This window comes from Gossypium hirsutum, chromosome D12 (genome assembly GCF_007990345.1).
Source record: "Gossypium hirsutum isolate 1008001.06 chromosome D12, Gossypium_hirsutum_v2.1, whole genome shotgun sequence".
Classification (NCBI taxonomy): domain Eukaryota; kingdom Viridiplantae; phylum Streptophyta; class Magnoliopsida; order Malvales; family Malvaceae; genus Gossypium; species Gossypium hirsutum.
Genome location: NC_053448.1, coordinates 12,939,324 through 12,950,835, shown reverse-complemented (window position 1 = coordinate 12,950,835; position 11,512 = coordinate 12,939,324).

Sequence of the window (11,512 nt, the reverse complement as noted above, 5' to 3'; positions counted from 1 at the left end):
TGGCCGGCCATGACAAAGATGATGGGCAAAACATGTCATGAAACATGTTTTGTTAGTGGAGAATAAATAAGAAGTATGGGTAATAAAGAAATGGAAAACAAAAGAAAAAAAATGTGTGTGTGTAGTGTTTGTCCCCCCCCATTGCCGTGAGCTCAAGAGAAGAAAGGAGAAAGTTTGTGTTCATCCTTTTCACCTCCATTTTAGCCTAAATTAGAAAGAAAACAAAGAAAAAATTTCTCTCCTTTGGTTCTCCTTGGCCAAAAATTTTAAGGAGAAAGAAGAGAAAGGTGAAGAGATTCGGCCATGCATGTAGCTAGGCCAAGGTATGTTTAATGATGTTCCATGAGATGCATGCATGTTTTAGTTGTTAGCTTGAGTTCTACCTAGCCCATGGTCTAAATCTTGCTATGTGATGGAAATGGCACTTGACCATGGATGCATCATTCTTGGTTGGTGTTTGATGTTGTGGTGATGAGGCATGGGATGAGTTAAGATTCGGCCTAGGTGGGGTTGTGTTAATGCCATTGCATGCAAAATGAAGCTTGTTAATGATGCTGTGATGATGGCTTGATGATTCTTGAACTCCTTTTTAGATTTTTGTGTGAGCACATATGTGCATTGGTTGCTAAAGGAGAAGAATCGGCTAGCAAGATGTGTGCTAAGGCCGAATGTAACTTTGCATGTTGATGAGCAATGCATGTGTTAAATCGATGAAAAGGGGGAGGATGCTTTATAGTGTGTATATGTGTGTATTAGTGTTGAAATCGACCCCAAAAATGGACATGCATATTCGGCCAAGGGGAAAGAAATTAGCTAATATGTTGTGTTGATGCATGATTTTTGCATGTATGAGACTTTAATGTCTAATGTATGAATATGGGCTAAGTGCCTTGTGTTCATCTTTTGATGCCTAATGATGAAATCAATTTATTTGTTTGATTAAGCTCAAGAGCAAAGGGGAAATAAATCCGATAAAGGGAAGGAAAAGTGGTCGAATAGTTAGCGGGATCGTTGACAACACCCGAGGTAAGTTCTTGAGTAAGAGAGCTTAAATTTCGATGTGATTAAATCATGCTCTATGTGTGGCTATTGAGCCGAATGTACAAGGACAATATGTGCCTTGTGTTTGAGTTTCGTAACGAAAATGAAATATGAATGTGCCATGAATTATTGTTAGATGTGCATGATTAATTGAATGCTGTCCGGGCTAAGTCCCGAAGGCTTTGTGCTAAGTGAATATATCCGGACTAAGATCCGAAGGCCTTTGTGCGAGATACTAAATCCGGGTTAAGTCCCGAAGGCATTCGTGCGAGTTGTTAAATCCGGGGTTAAGTCCCGAAGGCATTCGTGCGAGTGTTAAATCCGGGTTAAGTCCCGAAGGCATTCGTGCGAGTTGTTAAATCCGGGTTAAGTCCCGAAGGCATTGTGTGAGTTACTAAACCGGGCTATGTCCCGAAGGCATTTGAACGAGGAGCTATATCCGGTTAATCCCGAAGGTACGTGATTTGGTAATGAATGAGCTTGCTGTAAAATTTCAGCGAATACTCGAAAAACATCCCAATATGGGGATATGTTACGTATGTGTTAAATATTAATCGAGCCCTTACAAATAAATGTTCGCTCAGTTGATAAACGAGCTACCGGCCTTCGGCCAAGTTAGTTTATTGTGTATGTACATAAGGGTTGTTAATGTTGTGAAGCAAGTTTGATATCGGTAAATTGCATATTATGAAATATTCCGTTTAGCTAAATGTGTGCTATTATTTTGCATGCTGGAATTCCTTGCTCAAACTTACTAAGCATAAATTGCTTACTCGTTACATTGCTCCTCTGTTTTATAGATTTTTGGTTCTCCAGCTATCGGACTCGGGATCTTGAAGTCGAAGTCGCCCACACTATCAAAGGCTCTTTTGGGTACTATTTGGTTGAATTTTGATATGGCATGTATAGGACTACCCATCGTTGTCTTTCGAGTACTTTATGAAATGTATAAGTGTACAGCCATGCGAAAATGGCTTGTAGAAGTGGAGTATGGCATTAGACCATGCGTATTTATGAATGTATAGATGGTTTCATGATGTAACTATAGTTGGAATGGAAGTGTTGAGCAAATGACCAGCCACTAGAATGGCTAAGTATGATCATATGTGGGCTTATGTATGACAAGGCCCTAGTTGGTCCATGAAACCCCAAATTAGGTAAGGTTTACTTTGAAACAGAAGCTGATAGCAGCAGTGGTGTGGATTGGAAAAATCACAAGAATTCGTAGGAGTGGAATTAAATAGTGAATAATTATGTAATCGAACCTTGATGAATCTACTTTCATATGGAAGTAACGAAACAATCATAGGAACAGTACAGTAAGAGATATTCGGGTTCTTGTGGAACAGGGCCAGAACAGTTTCTGGATTCCCTGTTCCGACTTTGGAAATTCACTATAAATTGACCAGAGATAATTAGGGGTCATACCATATATGTATGGATTCCTCTCTGAGTCTAGTTTCCATAGAAACAAACGGCATCAGTATTGAAGCTCTGTGCAGAGAGATATCCAAGTCGTAATGGGAAAAGGTCAGTGTAGTCGACCCCTGTAACATGGGAGACTTTGACTAATAAACTGTACTAATTGGCCCGACCAAAATTCTAGAAAAAATACATAGGTGGGGACATGAGTCTAGTTTCAGGGAAAAATCACAAAACTGATTTTTGAGTTGTGAAACTCAAGATATGATTTTTGAAGCGACTAGTACTCAGACTGGGCAGTGTCTGAAAAAAAAATTTTCAAAGTTTGTTAACATCTCGTGTCCGACTCCGGTGTCGGTCTCGGGTTCGGGTGTTACATTTTATTGGTATCAGAGCTACGGTTTAGTCGATTCTAGGACTACCGTAATGTGTTGGGTCTAGCTATACATGCCATTTTATGTGATTACTTGATAGTGTGGTGACTTCTGACAATTGTAAATGTGTTTATAGTAATGGATCCCGATCGTGACCGAGAGGTAGCTGATGATCTTGAGAGTGTAGGGCCTGCTCCCGCGCAAGGGGCAGTGCCGGTAGACTCTCAACCTAATGCTAGTAATCCGAATGATGAAGCTAGACAAGCATTCTATAGCGTGATGAATGATTGGTTCAACCAATACATTCGAACTAATATGGCTGTTCCACAACCTCCATTCCCGACAAATACTACCCCCGCACCTACAATACCACCGGTAACTGACCAAATAAGGTCAAATAAGCCCCCAGTTGACAGAATCCGAAACATGGGGCTACTGAATTTAAGGCTATGGATAGCGATGATGCCGAGCAAGCTGAATTTTGGCTGGACAACACTATCCGGGTACTCGATGAGCTATCTTGTACACCCGATGAATGTCTAAAGTGTGCTATCTCCTTGCTACGTGATTCTGCCTACTATTGGTGGAGTACTCTGACTTCTATTGTGCCCCGAGAGCAAGTAACTTGGGAGTTTTTCCAAACTGAGTTTCGGAAAAAGTATATCAGTCAGAGATTTGTTGATCAAAAACGGAAGGAATTTCTTGAGCTTAAGCAAGGCTCCATGTCGGTTACTGATTACGAGCGAAAATTTGTTAGACTTAGCAAATACGCTCGGGAATGTGTTTCGTCCGAAGCTATTATGTGTAAACGCTTCGAGGATGGGCTGAATGAAGATATAAAAATGTTCGTTGGCGTTCTTGAAATACGAGAGTTCGTGGTACTTGTTGAACGAGCTTGTAAAGCCGAAGAGCTTAGAAAAGAAAAGCAAAGAGTTGATGAGGGAACTGGAGAGTTTCGTAAAAGATCCTCGGGAAGGTCTCTTCAACAGACATCGAAGAGATTTCGAGATGATGCGGGCCAGTTTAGAGGCACTTCGGGCCTTTTTGGACGAGATCGTGATCGACCCCCTGTGGGTACACGAGGCACTTCGGTCGCCAGTGTTGGGAATGAACGTCGAGACATGACGAAATGCCGATATTGCGGTAAATGGCATTCGGGAGTTGTAGATTTCCTGACCGCTCCTGTTACAAATGCGGATCAGTGACCACTTCATTAAAGATTGCCCGAGGTTGTCGGACAGAATGCAAATCAGAGTGGGAGACCGGGTGCTACCACTGCTCGAGGTAGACCATCTGGAAATATGGCAATGCTGGTGGTGGTCAGAGAGGATCTAGAGATGATATAACCAGATCCGAAGCCCGTGCGCCTGCTAGAGCTTATGCTATACGTGCCCGCGAGGATGCTTCTTTGCCTGATGTTATTACCGGTACATTCACCCTCTTTGATACTAATGTAATTGCTTTGATTGACCCCGGTTCTACCCATTCTTACATATGTGAAACCTTAGCATCCAGTAAGACTTTACCTATTGAGTCTACTGAGTTTGTAATTCGGGTGTCAAATCCCTTGGGTCGTTACGTGCTTGTCGACAAAGTGTGTAAGAAATGTCCCCTGGAAAATTCGAGGTTCCTGTTTTCCAGCGGACTTGATGCTTTTGCCGTTTGATGAATTTGATGTTATCCTTGGGTTGGATTGGTTGACCGCGCATGATGCGATTGTGAATTGCAAGAGCAAGACTATTGATTTGAGGTGCGCAAATAACGAAGTAGTCCGAATTGAGTCTGCGGACTTGGAGGGGATGCCAGCTGTAATATCAGCAATGTTGGCACAGAAATATGTAAGAAAATGGTGTGAAGCATACCTTGCATATGTGCTTGTTGACAAAGAATTAGAAAGAAACCCGAATCTGTGCCGGTGGTTTGTGAATACCCGGATGTTTTTCCGGAAGAATTACCGGGTTTACCACATGTTCGGGAGGTAGAGTTTGGTATTGAGCTTGTACCTGGGACTACGCCGATTTCGATAGCTCCGTATCGTATGGCACCAACCGAGTTAAAGGAGTTGAAAGCTCAGTTGCAAGAACTGACGGAGAGAGGTTTCGCTCGACCAAGTTTCTCACCTTGGGGTGCACCAGTATTGTTCGTGAAAAAGAAGGACGGAACCATGAGGTTGTGCATTGACTATCGTCAGCTGAATAAAGTGACGATAAAGAACAAATATCCGTTGCCGCGCATCGATGATTTGTTCGACCAACTGAAGGGAGCCTCAGTGTTCTCAAAAATAGATTTGAGATCGGGCTATTATCAGTTGCGAATTCAAGATCCAGATATTCCCAAAACTGCCTTCAGAACGAGATATGGTCACTACGAATTCTTAGTGATGCCGTTTGGGCTCACTAATGCCCCTGCGGTATTTATGGATTTGATGAATCGGATCTTCAGACCGTATTCGGATCAGTTCGTAGTTGTGTTCATTGATGACATTTTGGTCTATTCAAGAGATGAGACCGAACATGCTGAGCATCTGAGGCTAGTGCTGCAAATTTTGCGGGATAAGCAGTTATATGCTAAGTTCAGTAAGTGTGAGCTCTGGTTAAGAGAGGTTAGCTACTTGGGTCATGTGGTATCCGCGTCGGGTATTCGAATTGACCCGAACAAAATTTCAGCCATACTGGACTGGAAACCTCCGAGAAATGTTACTGAAGTTCGGAGCTTTTTGGGGCTCGCCGGTTATTACCGACGATTTGTGAAAGGTTTCTCGATGATAGCCACACCAATGACGAAGCTACTTCAAAGGATGTTAAGTTCGAGTGGACGGAGAAATGTCAGAAAAGTTTCGACCAACTGAAAACTCGTTTGACTGAAGTTCCAATTTTGGTGCAACCCGAATCAGGTAAAGAGTTTGTCATCTATAGTGACGCATCCCTACTTGGGTTGGGTTGCGTATTGATGCAAGAAGGTCGAGTCGTGGCCTATGCGTCGAGACAATTGAAGCCACACGAGAGGAATTATCCGACCCATGATCTCGAACTAGCTGCCATCGTGTTTGCTTTAAAAATATGGCGACATTATCTGTTTGGTGAGAAGTGCCATGTATTTTCGGATCACAAAAGTCTCAAATATTTGATGACTCAACTAGACTTGAATCTGTGACAAAGACGTTGGCTTGAGTTGTTGAAAGATTACGAGCTTGTCATTGATTACCACCCGGGAAAGGCTAACGTGGTTGCGGACGCCTTAAGCCGGAAGTCATTGTTTGCTTTACGAGCGATGAACGTGCATTTGTCTGTTTTACCAGACAGTGTGTTAGTAGCTGAATTAAAAGCTAAACTATTATTGACTCACCAAATTCGTGAAGCTCAGAAAGTCGATGATGAATTGGTTGCAAAACGGTCTAAGTGTTTTCCGAACGAGGAATCAGAGTTTCAAATTGATGATGATGATTGTTTGAGGTTCAGAAATCATTTGTGTGTTCCAAGGAATTCGGAACTCATTTCGATGATTCTGAACGAAGCCCATTGTAGCCGAATGTCAATTCACCCGGGGAGTACGAAAATGTACAACGATTTGAAACGTCAATTTTGGTGGCATGGTATGAAACGGGACATCTCTGACTTTGTTTCGAGATGTTTAATATGTCAACAAGTGAACGCGGAACATCAAGTGTCTTCAGGATTACTCCAGCCGATCATGATACCCGAGTGGAAATGGGATCGAGTCACAATGGACTTTGTGTCCGGACTGCCTTTGTCAGCAAGTAAGAAGGATGCGATATGGGTTATTGTTGATAGACTGACTAAGTCGGCTCATTTCATCCCCGTACGTACGGATTTTTCATTGGATAAACTAGCTGAATTGTACGTTTATCAAATTGTGAGATTACACGGGGTACCTGTTTCTATCGTGTCGGATAGAGATCCGAGATTCACCTCACGATTTTGGAAGAAATTGCAAGAAGCTCTGGGTACCAAGTTGCATTTTAGCACTGCTTTTCACCCCCAAACCGATGGTCAATCCGAGCGGATAATTCAGATACTTGAGGATATGTTGAGATGTTGCATCCTCGAGTTCAGTAGTTCATGGGAACGGTATTTACCTTTGATTGAATTCGCTTACAACAATAGTTTTCAATCAAGTATTAAGATGGCACCTTACGAGGCTTTGTACGGTCGTAAATGCCGTACACCATTGTTTTGGACCGAGCTCGGTGAAAGTAAAATTTTCGGAGTTGATTTGATTAAAGATGCTGAGCAGAAAGTAAAGGTAATCCGTGAAAGTCTGAAGGTAGCCACGGATCGTCAGAAGTCGTACGCAGATTTGAAACGAAAAGACATCGAGTATCAGGTGGGAGACAAAGTGTTCCTTAAGGTTTCACCTTGGAAAAAGATACTCAGGTTCGGCCGTAAGGGCAAGTTGAGCCCAAGATTCATTGGGCCGTACGAAATCTCCGAACGAGTTGGTCCGGTTGCGTATAGATTGATTTTGCCCCCGAAGCTTGAAAAGATTCATGATGTCTTTCATGTTTCGATGCTTCGACGCTATCGATCTGATCCATCGCATATAATTAGCCCATCAGAGGTTGAAATTCAAGTCGACATGAGCTATGAAGAAGAACCGATGCGTATCCTAGCTCGTGAAGTGAAGGAGTTGCGAAACAAAAGAGTTCCGCTAGTAAAGGTGTTATGGCTCAAACACGGGATCGAGGAAGCTACTTGGGAGACCGAGAGCTCGATGAAAGAACGATACCCAAACCTATTTACCGGTAAGATTTTCGGGGACGAAAATTTCTTAAGTGGGGGAGAGTTGTGACAGCCCAAAGTTGACCCTAGTCGGGAAGTGGTTTCGGGACCGCTAAACCGAGTCACCGAAATGTTTGAATGTGATACTTATTGTCTAGAATATGTAATTATGAATGTGTGAAAATTTCAAGCTTCAATTTGGTTGATTTCATGTGAATTTAGTCAATAGGACTTATGTGAGAAAATTCAAAAATGTGATAGGTCAATGTGTGAGGACCTATTAGTGCATGTGGACAAAGGGGGGACTTGCATGTCAAATTTCCCCCCCTAATGAGTAGTGGCCGGCCATGACAAAGAATGATGGGCAAAACATGTCATGAAACATGTTTTGTTAGTGGAAGAATAAAATAAGAAGTATGGGTAATAAAGAAATGGAAAACAAAAGAAAAAAAATGTGTGTGTGTAGTGTTTGTCCCCCCCCATTGCCGTGAGCTCAAGAGAAGAAAGGAGAAAAGTTTGTGTTCATCCTTTCTCACCTCCATTTTAGCCTAAATTAGAAAGAAAAACAAAGAAAAAAATTTCTCATCCTTTGGTTCATCCTTGGCCAAAAATTTTAAGGAGGAAAGAAGAAGAAAGGTGAAGAGATTCGGCCATGCATGTAGCTAGGCCAAGGTATGTTTAATGATGTTCCATGAGATGCATGCATGTTTTAGTTGTTAGCTTGAGTTCTACCTAGCCCATGGTCTAAATCTTGCTATGTGATGGAAATGGCACTTGACCATGGATGCATCATTCTTGGTTGGTGTTTGATGTTGTGGTGATGAGGCATGAGGATGAGTTAAGATTCGGCCTAGGTGGGGGTTGTGTTAATGCCATTGCATGCAAAATATGAAGCTTGTTAATGATGCATGTGATGATGGCTTGATGATTCTTGAACCTCCTTTTTAGCATTTTTGTGTGAGCACATATGTGCATTGGTTGCTAAAGGGAGAAGAATCGGCTAGCAAGATGTGTGCTAAGGCCGAATGTAACTTTGCATGTTGATGAGCAATGCATGTGTTAAATCGATGAAAAGGGGGAGGATGCTTTACTAGTGTGTATATGTGTGTATTAAGTGTTGAAATCGACCCCAAAAATGGACATGCATATTCGGCCAAGGGGAAAGAAATTAGCTAATATGTTGTGTTGATGCATGATTTTTGCATGTATGAGACTTTAATGTCTAATGTATGAATATGGGCTAAGTGCCTTGTGTTCATCTTTTGATGCCTAAATGATGAAATCAATTTATTTGTTTGATTAAGCTCAAGAGCAAAGGGGAAATAAATCCGATAAAGGGAAGGAAAAAGTGGTCGAATAGTTAGCGGGATCGTTCGACAACACCCGAGGTAAGTTCTTGAGTAAGAGAGCTTAAATTTCGATGTGATTAAATCATGCTCTATGTGTGGCTATTGAGCCGAATGTACAAGGACAATATGTGCCTTGTGTTTGAGTTTCGTAAACGAAAATGAAATATGAATGTGCCATGAATTATTGTTAGATGTGCATGATTAATTGAATGCTGTCCGGGCTAAGTCCCGAAGGCTTTGTGCTAAGTGAATATATCCGGACTAAGATCCGAAGGCCTTTGTGCGAGATACTAAATCCGGGTTAAGTCCCGAAGGCATTCGTGCGAGTTGTTAAATCCGGGTTAAGTCCCGAAGGCATTCGTGCGAGTTGTTAAATCCGGGTTAAGTCCCGAAGGCATTGTGTGAGTTACTAAAACCGGGCTATGTCCCGAAGGCATTTGAACGAGGAGCTATATCCGGTTAAATCCCGAAGGTACGTGATTTGGTAATGAATGAGCTTGCTGTAAAATTTCAGCGAATACTCGAAAAACATCCCAATATGGGGATATGTTACGTATGTGTTAAATATTAATCGAGCCCTTACAAATAAATGTTCGCTCAGTTGATAAACGAGCTACCGGCCTTCGGCCAAGTTAGTTTATTGTGTATGTACATAAGGGTTGTTAATGTTGTGAAGCAAGTTTGATATCGGTAAATTGCGTATTATGAAATATTCCGTTTAGCTAAATGTGTGCTATTATTTGTGCATGCTGGAATTCCTTGCTCAAACTTACTAAGCATAAATTGCTTACTCGTTACATTGCTCCTCTGTTTTATAGATTTTTGGTTCTCCAGCTATCGGACTCGGGATCTTGAAGTCGAAGTCGCCCACACTATCAAAGGCTCTTTTGGGTACTATTTTGGTTGAATTTTGATATGGCATGTATAGGACTACCCATCGTTGTCTTTCGAGTACTTTATGAAATGTATAAGTGTACAGCCATGCGAAAATGGCTTGTAGAAGTGGAGTATGGCATTAGACCATGCGTATTTATGAATGTATAGATGGTTTCATGATGTAACTATAGTTGGAATGGAAGTGTTGAGCAAATGACCAGCCACTAGAATGGCTAAGTATGATCATATGTGGGCTTATGTATGACAAGGCCCTAGTTGGTCCATGAAACCCCAAATTAGGTAAGGTTTACTTTGAAAACAGAAGCTGATAGCAGCAGTGGTGTGGATTGGAAAAATCACAAGAATTCGTAGGAGTGGAATTAAATAGTGAATAAATTATGTAATCGAACCTTGATGAATCTACTTTCATATGGAAGTAACGAAACAATCATAGGAACAGTACAGTAAGAGATATTTGGGTTCTTGTGGAACAGGGCCAGAACAGTTTCTGGATTCCCTGTTCCGACTTTGGAAATTCACTATAAATTGACCAGAGATAATTAGGGGTCATACCATATATGTATGGATTCCTCTCTGAGTCTAGTTTCCATAGAAACAAACGGCATCAGTATTGAAGCTCTGTTCAGAGAGATATCCAAGTCGTAATGGGAAAAGGTCAGTGTAGTCGACCCCTGTAACATGGGAGACTTTGACTAATAAACTGTACTAATTGGCCCGACCAAAAATTCTAGAAAAAAATACATAGGTGGGGACATGAGTCTAGTTTCAGGGAAAAATCACAAAACTGATTTTCGAGTTGGGAAACTCAAGATATGATTTTTGAAGCGACTAGTACTCAGACTGGGCAGTGTCTGAAAAAAAAATTTTCAAAGTTTGTTAACATCTCGTGTCCGACTCCGGTGTCGGTCTCGGGTTCGGGGTGTTACAAAATCATATGATATTTAATTAATAATAAAAAAATTAGGTAAGTTTATTTTTGAGGATTTGAGATGTTGTGTCCTAACTCACGGGACATGACATTTTCGTTTACCTCGAGATAAGATGGCCTTTTATATATGTTTTAATTTATTTAAGTGATTTTCATTTAAAATATTATTATGCAAGGTGGGATCGTGTTTTTAAATTCTCTTCAAATTTTCAATTCTCGACACTAAGACGTCAATTAATCAACTGGGTACCAATTTTGGGTCTTACGAGGGTGCTAATCCTTCCTCGTGCATAACCGACTCTAGAACCCATTTTCTGGATTTTGTAGACGAAAAATTATTGTTTTAGTAAGTTAAACCTTTTATTAAAATGGTCAAATTACGATGTGATCCGATCACACCTCATAAAAAGGATTGGTGGCGACTCCCATTTTTCATTTTGAAATAATTTTTCATTTTAAAATAAAAAGTAGATTTCAAAAGAAAAATAGTTTCGACACATCACTTATACTCTTAAGATACTTTATGTCCTGAAATTATTGAAAGTAAGCTAACAAAGCTAGTAACACTAAAACAGATAAGGGGTATGACCAAGCTCACGATCCGTCGAACCAATCAAGTCTATGATTTACCTGTAATTCAGTCAATAGAAGAAATAAGTTAGTGATTTCCTAAAAAAATAATTATATATTCAATAGACTTAGTTTAGAACTGACAAGGTCCCAATATTTGATTTCAAAGTCAGATCCAGAAGGCAGCTCATT